This window comes from Eleginops maclovinus, chromosome 21 (genome assembly GCF_036324505.1).
Source record: "Eleginops maclovinus isolate JMC-PN-2008 ecotype Puerto Natales chromosome 21, JC_Emac_rtc_rv5, whole genome shotgun sequence".
In the NCBI taxonomy this organism is placed as follows: domain Eukaryota; kingdom Metazoa; phylum Chordata; class Actinopteri; order Perciformes; family Eleginopidae; genus Eleginops; species Eleginops maclovinus.
The window spans coordinates 12469576-12481310 of record NC_086369.1 but is presented as its reverse complement, the minus strand read 5'-3'; the positions used below and the strand labels follow the sequence as shown (position 1 = coordinate 12481310).

Genomic DNA, 11735 nt, shown 5'->3' with positions numbered 1-11735 from the left:
AATGGTGGAGTGTGTGAAGTGGGCTTTCTTACTGCCATTGTGGGAAATGCACAGGGGATAGAGCATTTTATTAAATTCAAATCCAGTATGGTGACCTATTGTCAAATCTGAATTGTTTGACATTTCTTTACATACTTTTTCTGATCTAGTGAAGTGTTTGATAACTTAATACTTAAAGCAGTATTTTGGAACTATTGAATACTATTATTGAGTCCTGTCGCCAAGCAATGAAATAATACAACTGAGGACTTCATATCAACTTTTCTTGTATAACTTGCCCAATAACAAAACTTACATGTTTGAATTAGAAAATGAAGTGAGAGTCCAGATTCACTTTTTGTCCCAGGAACGCTGTGTCTATTTGAACTAGCTGCCAACCGCTACGCATTGGTTTGGACTTTGTGAGAAACAAAACAGCAGTTTTTCTCATTTTACAATCATTAAACTAAGCTTAGCTAAGTAGCTTAGCTTAGTTTTATTGAGTTAAATACTAATCAAATGCAGCAAAAATGTACTTTATTTAATCAAATGTAGCAAAAGTAACATACCTGGAAAAACGGTGATTGAATGGGGTTCGGCTGAGGTGAGTTATGATCTGAATCTTCTCCCCCGAGTTAATCCCTCCCTATACATGGGGATGAAAGGATAGTCAGGGCAGTAACATTTTAATTTGGAGATGGTACAGTAGCAACATTGTTTTAATGTTTTCAGAGCTTTACAGGGAAATCTTCCTCTAAGCCTCGGGCAGCACAATAAAGCTATTTCTTTTGATTTTGAATTACAGTAAAAGCTTGTATTCGACATTGAAGAAGATTAAGTTATGTCACGCTGACCTTAAATGTCGCCCACTCACTTTATTTAAGAAACACAGCGCTCAAGGTCTGTCAAGGCTACAGTTCAATTATTATTTGTATCTGAGCTTTTGTATCTGCGGTTTATTACAGAATGTGATTATTGCCCTGTGTTTAATTGAAACATGACTTCAGAAGTGTCATCCATATTCCATAGCTTCTTCCTCTATTTTTAACCCAATAATTCCAACTTTCTCCTTACGCAACCTTCTAAAACTAGGTCATCACCTGACTGTGAAGCATAGGTACATCGCACATGTTTCCCCTACCCATCAGCTCTAAACGTCCAATATAATCCCCCCAACCTTTGATCGTGATTTCCTCCTAATCCGGTTGAAAGTGTTGGGTGAAGACAGCCAGAGGCAATATGTCTGCTCAAGGTAGGATACCGCTTTCCTCTCGGAGAAACGCCGTTAATTACCTCCAGTCGTACACTGAAACTAACCCGATTGACCGAAGTGAAAGTTAAGTCCCTGATTGGATGAATCAGCGGCACAGATTGTTGCGCTCTTATTGATGTGAGCTGGAAACCACAGCTGGAGAGGCGGTGGAATTTTGCGCTGTATCCTTTCTATTCAAACTTCATTATAACTGATTAAAGTGACTTTGCAACACCACATCATCTGGTCCCATCAGATGAGTGGATAAGCAGAAGGTAGGGATTGCTTTCTTTTTTTTCACTCCTCTGAGATTTGAATAGACTGTGCTTTTAAGCCTTACATCATACAATTTGCATGCAGAACACACGCGCACACATCTCATACCCAAAATCACCTGCCACCACCCACCAAGATCTGACCTTCTGTTCTCTGCTGGTTAAGCAGATAAAAGACAATGGACATTGACAATGACATTGGAAGTCATTTAAAAAGACTTCACGAAATAGCTGCTGAGCCTCAAATCCTGTCATTGAAAAACAGTCGACAGGATATGCATGTTCTTATATTCCTGAAACTCCTAAGGTACCATTCAAATGTATTCCTGCAGTGTGTGAACTGTATGATACTCTGCAGAGATATAAACCTGTTGTTTTTCCTGCTGGTTTCAGTCCTCTCCTATTCCCAATTCTTCGATTCCGGGGTCCCACATGCTGTATCTCTTCTCAGCTGTTTCCTCCATGGACACCATGCAGATTCTGTATCTATCTTATTACACTCATCAGACCTGAGACATTTGGTATTATTCTACAAAACTTTTCTTCTTCTTGCGGTTTCTGTAACTCAAATACTTCTTCTCCTATGATGTTCAACATCAGTGATCACACCACCAGACAGATGAAGCTCACCTCTAACGCTCTTGCTTCCAGATGTGAGCTTTAGACACCTAAGAGCACCTGCTCACTGTGTTGCTGCTGACACCACGTATATTTTCAGTCTTTTGAATTCTCTACATAGCTGCGGAAGGGCAGAGCTCACTACTAAAAAGTGTGAGAGGATAATGGTTCATAATATAGCTAAAGAAATGTCACATCTATTTACATCAGCTATTCTTATACTGATTTGTTTAAAAAGTACTTGACATTAAAGAACAAGGAAGTTGAACTTTCTTGGTAGAACAAAAGTCAAACTGAGGTTTTTCAGTTGGCTCACGGGAGGTATTAGCATTAGACCTGATGCAAATACATATGGTCTGTTTCCAGTATTTCCTAAAGCTTCAAAAATGTTACTGTCGAGGGGCGGTCAGATTCAGAGGCATATCCATCCTGAAAATAATTGCTTTCTGGGCAAATAACTTACATGTTTTGCTGCAGTACTAGTAATTACTCATTACTTACTCAGTAATTCCATATAATGGCATGTAAAAAGAAATGATATGAATGGCTAAAAAGAGAGCTACATTCATCCAGTGTGTCCTTAATTATTTCCCACATGCATTCTCTGCTTATATAAAGTTCCATGAGTCATAGTCAGAAATCAGCGTATTATTGTCAGCTGCTCTCGCAACTAATTATAGCAATCAGACTTGGCAGAATTCGGCAATGAGATCTTTATAATAATCAACTGCCTTTTATTAATATTTGTGCAAAAATACACCAGTAATTAAATGTGCCCTGAGAGCCCCGTATACACTGTGACATGTGATCGTTGGAGAGGCACTGTCCTTTTTCTAAGTTGCACATGGACCTGTTTTAGCACTATGTTATGATTGAGATGCATTTTAAGAGGATTTGAGTCCCTTGGTTGAGTCTGTGTACAGCAGCCATTTGCTGAATGGGATTAAAGCAGTGTTCTTATCTGACTCTGGTCTTTGGCCCCGGTCTTGCTGTTCTCTCCCATATCATCACTTCAGGACCCAAAACAAGCCAAACAGATCAGAAAGCAGCGGCACCAAAGAGAGAGGAGGCACCCGTTATCATTCAATGTTATTCCCTGTATCCATGCTTAAAATAAACTCATGAGAAGACCTACATGACAACAGCATTTCTTTATGCTGATTTCAAGGAAATAAAGTAATCTATTTCAGATAAAATAAGAGACACACATATTTATTTCAGAATTCAGACATGAGAATGAGAAAACTGCCAGAGACGTGCACAAAGTTTTTCATGTTGTTCCCATTTCCAAACATTTACATTCTGAAACCGATGTTCAGACAGATCAATTTGTTTGTCAAAATTGCGTTCAGCAGCAGTACAGAAGTCTCTACCCGGTAATCCCTGTTTACAGTGCACAATACACCCTATATGATTCATAAAGAATTCACCACAAACACTTGTGCCATATGTGTGTCACTACGGGTTAAAAGGAGAATCACAGCTATCTACCTAGTGCTGAGAACGTTAGAGGGATGGCTTGGAAGGTCATACTCAGTCAGACGGGTAAACTGTGTGGTGATACCCACTTTAAGAAAGGTCAGCTGTCAGTTGAGAGATAAGCCAGCAGCAAGGAAGCATCAAAGCTGAACACAGCAAAAGGAACAGCCAATAAAGTGAAAAACCTGTAGAGTCACACGACAAAAAAGACATTTTAAAATGACGTTTAGGATAACTTTTTATATAAATATGATCCGATGATGAATACAAATAGTTTAAAAAAGCTCAATATTAATCATATTATTGGTGTTATTTGTTTAAGTCGCTCAGCTGGCTTAAACACATGTTTCCTGGGGCAATAGCCACAGTAACTATGCTGCATTAAGTGCTTTGACCCTGGAAAACCTGCTCGCTGTACTAGTTGTTCTCTGCAGGCTAAAGATTTACCTTGAGACATGTATATGACAAGAACAACAGCAGATTTAACTCGAAGTGAAGTCGCACAGTTTGAAATGTATTACCAAAGTGCAAAGTGAAGGAGCTGGACTACCTGAGGATGTCGCAGTAACACCTCAAACTGAGAAATTGGATATATGAGTCTGTTTATAGGTAAACCTTTCAGCTGAAATGGCAGGTGCTGGGGACTATTATTCAGAAACAATCAGGATGAATGCAGTACGAGAACACTCACTTCAATAAGTTCATGGTCATCTATTTGCGTGGGGCATGCTTTCCTCCTGTTGTGACAATTCATGCACTTGTTACGAAACCTCGGCTTATGCCATTGTGAGACGACATAAAAATAGACCCTCATGCAAAACACGAATTCATTTAAGTTTCTTGCAGCGCCTCCCTAGAGGTTTGCCTTTATCCCGGCCCTACCACTTCTCATTTCAACCTCTGTCAGAAAGTGCGGGGCACTGTTCTATCACTCTCATCATTCACCACGGACCACTTTGAATTCTCATTGTGTTTCAGAAAGCACAATTAGAACACAAAGAGAGTGATGCAATATTACTAACACCTTCTCAAGGACTTGCTCCTTGCCCGTACTTCCTCCTCATCCCACACGGCCACACAGAAGTACTACCGGCTCATGTTGGAATCTCACGTGTAATTCCTCAAAGTAACTCTGAGCAAAAGACCAGAAAATAAAAAGCCATATACTTGGCAACCTGAACAAAGCGTGAAACAATATTCAGAGCCCCCGCCCCCCCCCCCCCATTGCTTTATTCTGGCTGAATTTCCCAGAACAGTTCCACCGGTGAGCCAGGTCAACCTCTTTTATACAGCTAGCCATCCTGTGACATTTCTCTGTGTTACTAATGAGACAGGTTTGGCGAGGACGGCCTGTGCTGAGACCAGCAGCCCAGCAGAGTATGGGCCCAAGGGCCTTTAACCGGCCTCTGATTCCAATTTACCCCTCTGATGTATTCCGCTGCTGTTTTATTCCATAAAGCTAAAAGTCTGCTATGCACTTGCCGCAGGTTACCAGCACTGTGGTTAAAAACTGAAAACAAAAAGGACTCTGTTGAGTGTAATTGGTGTTATCAGAAGGCCTCCACATCAGACAGACCTATACGTTCCCAAAATGTTCCACCTTCAAAGTGTTTTTATCATCATGCTTTTCTTTACATTAAGTCAAGGACCTGAATACGGAACACATTGCCTGGTGTAACGGCACTTGGCTCTGGGCACTGTGGGAGCAAAAGAATGAAAATAGTGGTTAAATCAATCTGAGGGAAGAAAAGGAGCTGAGGGGGAGTGCTGCTGAAATACTATGTATTCACTTTCGTGATGTTGCTTAAGTCAAGGAGGTGTTTTTTAAAATTGCTAAGCTAAAAAGGACCCTCATTGTGAACACTGCACTACACAGAGACACACACTGCTGAAACATGAATGAATTTTGAACATGATATTGTCCTTCAACGTGGTTAAACAACACAATGTAGCTATCCAGATTCTGCTATTCGTCATAATTCTATTATCATCTATCATTCTAAAAAAACATTCCCACCATGGACGGCTCTGACATGGCCTGCTCAGGGTAACACATTTCCATTGGACACAGTGCAGCCACAGGGAGCCATGCTGAAGTTCCTTTTACCACTCTCTCACCTATGTGTGCTGATAGCTCTCTGTGTGAGCAACAGGCTTTAATCCAGCTCTCTCTCGGACCGGTGAGAGTTGCCATAGAAATACAGGTTGGTAGGTAGTGTGCTCCACCATGCACTCAGGCTATTCTACGACTTCGGAGGGGGCATGTTCACGGAAGAAAAGAGAGCCCAGCCCATGGCACTCAAGCAGCAGGATACTTCGGAGTTGAAACTGCGGATATAAAGGCCATGATCGATTTTCCGCACTCTTTCTGTACGTTTTTACGTCTCACTTCACGGTTTTGTTGTGGGTTGGTTTTAAAGTGCAGTGGACTGGTCCCCTACAACTGTTAATATTTTCAGAAGCAAAGAAAAGGAATAATGTGTATGTCTGTTGTCAGAGTTTGCAGGGGGGATGGCAGGGGTTTTAGTAGTGCTCTGCTTTCAAACTAAGATGCTGCAGATTAAATGTCCTGTTTACGGCGACACTGAGCTTTGTTTGCGTAGTTTATTCATCTTAGGATTCCCAGCAAATCTTTTGTCCTTTTCCTGCGTACTTATTACTTTTGTATACCATGTATTGATTGTAATAGGTTGTATAGTCTAAAAATGCACTCTCCAATCAGCTGATGACAGCAAACATTTTCCATCATGCTTCAGCAATGTACAACAATCCTGGTTTGTTATTTCTCCTGTTTTGTTCTTTGTTGCTACCTTTGCTTGTACACACATCCCATTACTGTGGGTTTAATGTTTAAGATCGAGTTTAACTTTTGATGGTTGCGCTAAAAGAGACCTCTTCTCAAAAGGATTTGAGGGAACACAACTAGCACAAAAAGGTGAGAATATGTTTAGCACTAGAAACATTTGGAAGGTAGACACAAACGTTCATAAAAGTGCCATGTTGTTTCCTGTAGAACACTGTTAACCGCACCCAGTCACTCTCAGAGTATGAAGATGCACACCTGTCTCCACTCAATGCTAACGAGCAGGTGATCGGCGACAGCGCCAGAACCTGAGCACACCTGACATACATCCAATCATCACCACGGTAACACTATCCTAAACGGTTCACAGCCTTGTGCTGGACAAAACTCTACAACTGGAACAAGCTTGTGTTACGGTAATTCATTCGGTTGAGTAATAAATTAACTACTGTCAAAACAATTGGATGAAATAATAATTGTACACTTGTCACTAGTCACTTGTACCGAATACATTTTGAGTGTTCATAATTCACATTTAATAGGAAATAGGATGAAAAAAATACTGAGAATAAGAAATGGTGTTTAGTCACACACTGCCCGACTTGAATCTCAATGACTTCTGTATTGTAAGCTTTCCTGTCCCCTGCATCTGCATCAATGTGTCCAAAGCAGGTGTGTCACCTAATATCCTCTTTCCAACAAATCTAATTATTTCATGCTCACTGTTGTCCCAGGTCTGCCTTTGTTTCTGGCTTCCACCGGCTATTAGGTTTCTTGAAATGTCATAGTGCTCAGGTGTCACATTTCAGGTTTCCCCAAATCAGATAATGAACAGCTGTATCACAGGGTGGTAATAATTCTTTGTACTTATTTGGGAATGGCGGTTATCTATTCGACATACAATACCTTTGAGGAAAAGCGTGGTTGTGTCACACACCACTTTTTACATCACCGTTATTTGAATAAATTCCAAGACATTTTTAAAATGCAATGTCTCAATTGTTCTTTCCTCCCAGCTAGCTTTCCTCATATTTAACCATCTACGTGCATGAATGCAATAGGTATTCAATTATTCAATAGCTTTTGACAATTTAGTCTATAAATTAGGCGTGATTAGAAAGGCTGCGTTATTTACAAATGATCAACTGCACGTTTAAAAGAAGAAAAGGAGCTACGGCTAATGATATGGAGATCTAGATTTCACTCATTTTTAGAAGTAAAGAACTCAAATATTTGCTATGTTCTGTCCTAATCGTATGATTTTGACATTTGCAGTTGAAAATCTAATTTCATATCATCACAAACTGCGCTTTAACCTTTATTAAACTATGCTCAGGCCAAATGCCTTCACACCCAATTGTTTTTTTCAAGATTCTTCCTCATCTTCAGAACTTACAGTATGCACTGCATTCTATATAATGACAGGTCGCTCCATCTGTAGTCAATGTGTCTCAAGGGATACCATTGTAGTGTAAATCGTCAATCTGGACGCAAATACCACATGAACACCTGAGGAAACACATCACCTGAACAACTTAAACTAAATGAAAAACAATGGATGAGTTGCAGAGCTGTCATCGGATCCTTTGGTTTGGGTTACACTGACCTGGAGGCCGAATAATTATCGCAGCATGAGGCCTGTGTTTTACTTGCATGATAAATACCTCATGCAGCAAATTGTGGGAACTGTTCTCACTCAGATAGACAATGAGAGGAGGACCTTTTCCCGGCATAAAAGCTCCAGTCAGCAGGGCCATAATTGCTTTTCATACGGCAAATTTGCTTTTACTTTCCTTCAGTTAATGAAGATAAACCAGAACATTCTTCCCACAATCGGCAGTGCAGTAGACCTAAATGTCAGTGGTTCCTGGATTTCTTCATTCAGTTTGAGCCAACACCCAGGAGAGAGAGGTTATATGGCATGGATTGATTGACAGAGTTCCATTACAAGGGCTTATCAGACCCCTGTCTGCAATTATCCAGGTTCAATATGGCGGTGGGATTTGATTTGTGCCGGTATTATGGTCACAAGGATGTGTGCAGAAAGGGGTACTGCTCCACATAGTGACCCCTCAATAATTTTCATTAGCATGGTCTCCCCTGCTAACACCCAGGCAGTGCCCACTGCCAGCTCATTGTCATGTCAGTGTTTTCCTGGCTGGAAAGCTCAGTGGATGTTTTTTTTTCACATGCCTTTTAAAAGCGGAATTTGATATTTATATTTGACATTTGGTTCATGGTTTGTTGTCTTTATGTAACCTTTGGCTGTGAAAGTCAAAAGTTTACTGCCCGGGTGGTTAGCAAACAACAGTCCATGAGCCGGTGACAGTAAACAGAGGCACAGAGGCCAACTGAAACAGCAGCGATAACATGCGAGACACTGCAAACATAGAACAACATCCTAGTTCTTCTTTTGTTCTGGGATTCAAATGGTCAGAATTCAGTAACCCCCAGCAGCGTTAGAAATACAGCCACTTTAGAGTGAAACCTATATTGTAGAAGGTCACTTGGTTGACTGTGCCAAGCTACTGTGGGAGTGTGGCTCGCATAAACCCTTACTGTAGTAATACTACTGCACTGACAGCATCCTGGCACAAATTAGGCATCCTTTGGGTACATACTCTCAAGGGTATTTAAAATTAAAACAATTCTAGCTGGAATTTCCCCCCTAGATGTATCTCTCTAGAGACCAAAGGCAATCTTGTATGGACAGCCTGTTTGCTGGCTTCGATCAATTGTTCGTGGCTTTCAGTAAAGAAAGCTCAGATTTTTTTCAATACAATTTCAGCTACGGAATTTAGCTTGAACCCCCAAGTCCAACCCCCAAAGGGCGTTAACCAAGACTTTATCTTCTCCTTCTCTGACCTCCTTTTGTCAGCAGAAAAGTATATCATTAGCTAGATCAAAACCAATTGGGAGAATGAACCTCAGGTGAACCTTTCTGATCAGGGAGTTTAAGTCAACTCACCCTTCACCTGCACAGAGATCAGCATTGTACAGTTTACATGTACTATATATCTATGTTTATGTTTCACTATGTTGGGAGGGGGGGTAGTCATCGGTATGTCTTATGTATATCTGTGTGTCCGAAGCATAATCCCGACTGATCACCCCAAAACTCATAATATGTTCAAGGACAAAGGGATTAATTGAAAAGCCTATTTTAATTACACCGTCATTGACTGATTTTCTCACTCCTCCCAACCACCTGGTAGGGACCATAATCAACAGTTGCTTTAGTTGAAAACTCTTTTTCCAGATCCACCCACAATTTTATTACAATTTTGGTTACAAATTGTTCAATCATACTTTCAGCAGTTGTTGAACTGTCTCTGGGACGACACGCAATTGCTCTGACTACAGCCAAGTGGGTCTTCTCATGAACTGCAGTATGAAGTACAAACACATAAAGAAACTAATCAGCAAGTTGCCGCTTAAATCTGAATTCTGCAGCAGGACCATTCAGAGAACAAAAGGTATTTGATTTCCATGTATACTTGTTTTTTCTCCTCTCCTGCAGGCGGTGCATTTTTTCAGCAACATGTCCTGGTCAGCACTTTTACGGCAGTCTGAGGCCAGGAGCGGCTTGATAGGCCGGGGAAATAAATGCTTTGAGTCGCAGATGCAACCAGTTGTTGAAGGACAGCAGTGCCTCACAAATCACTCAGTGGGGGTTGGAGGGAGGGAGAGAGGGGGAGTCTGCTTTGGTTGGGTCAGCAGACAGGGGACAGCACTTAGGTAGCATTAGACCCTGATTCTGTTCTTCCAAGAGAAAGTTAAGAAAATGTCAAATATTTGATAAAACGAAAAAGCAACACACACACACACACACACACACACACACACACACACACACACACACACACACACACACACACACACACACACACACACACACACACACACACACACACACACACACACACACACACACACACACACACACACACACACACACACACACACACACACACACACACACACACACACACACACACACACACACAGTGGCTGAGTATTAACACATGCAGTCACAACATACCAGGGGGATGATCTACTAGCAACACACTCCACACACACCGCACGGAGATCATCTCGAGAGGCCTCTAAACAGACAGAATATAAAATGTAAATTTTGTGTCTTGCTACATAAAAATGCAGCCAGCACAGACAGAGTGTATTTCCATAATGACTCCGGCTTGGTGTGCATATGGGGCGTTAGCTTCCCCCGGCAGGCGCTGCATGTGGAATGAGCTGCTGCTTCGTCTGCCTCTTTCATGAACTCTCGGGAGCTCGTCTGTCCACCAGCGCTCGCTGCCCTGACATTAAATGCAACACCTCGAAGCCAGACAGGTTCGCCCCGTTGTTCAACATTCACGATGTCTGCCCTTGCAAATTTCGACCGGCCGAGGAGTGCGTGGTGCTGAGTGCTGGTAAAATATTTGTAGAAGGGAAGAGGGCATTCTGACGAAAGACTATATACACTCGGAGATGCATCCCAAAATATTTTCAAGGAGAAATGTGGCCGTTTGAAACTTAATCAGTCTCCTTTCGTAAGGAATTGCTCCATTTTAGAATGAAATAAAATGTACAAAAAAAAAAAAGAGAGATTACAACTTTTTATAAACACATAAGAATTTTGACGATAAAAAAGATTAACTAAAGTAAGTAAAGTCATTCATACAAGCATAACAACTTTGAGTAATAATGTCCAATAAAATACCTTGTAAATATTGGATACAAATGAACATACAAAGTGAAAGTAAAAGTGTGTACATGGCACCAAAATATATAACATGTATTTGACAATATATTGAATTTTAGCAGTTTGAAAGGGTTTGGCTGCTGATGGTAAAGTAAGTCCTAGTGCCAGTATATATTAAAATGATGACTGGAAATGTTTAGGATTTCTGAGCAATCGCAACCTCAGTTGAAACTCTGTTCAGTGTTTAATTTGAGCTTCTCTATCTTCCTCTCATCTGATCAGATACTATTGCATTCCCAAAGCATCACAATGATCTGGTTCTACTCCAGCAACTGGCAGTAACAGATGCTAATGAGTATACAGTATGTGCATTTATAAACACAAACTCCAATTTATTTGTACCAATAAAGAGTTGTTATTGATACATTAAATCCGGCTGAAGTGTTAGGTTAACTGACACAGGGTGGATCTGGTCTCTACAAAAGAAATGCTGCTTTTTAATTCCTGCTTTACTGGAAAAGTCAATATTGATGCTGTGCTCATCGATAAAGGCCCTTCCACCCGGCCCTGCAGCTTTCCTTACACAAAATGGTGACTAATCATCTGAGGTTGATAATATTGACA

The 11735-nt window shown here is 40.9% G+C and overlaps 1 long non-coding RNA gene across 2 annotated transcripts in view; it reads right to left on the bottom strand.

The window, feature by feature from the left end:
- Window positions 1-548: 548 nt before the first annotated feature.
- LOC134883735 (uncharacterized) overlaps window positions 549-11735 on the bottom strand; it is a 53203-nt gene continuing 42016 nt past the window's right edge. For both annotated transcript variants that reach the window (XR_010168315.1, XR_010168316.1), the window contains exon 5: window positions 549-625. This is a non-coding gene — a long non-coding RNA (uncharacterized LOC134883735). The remainder of the gene's footprint in view (window positions 626-11735) is intronic.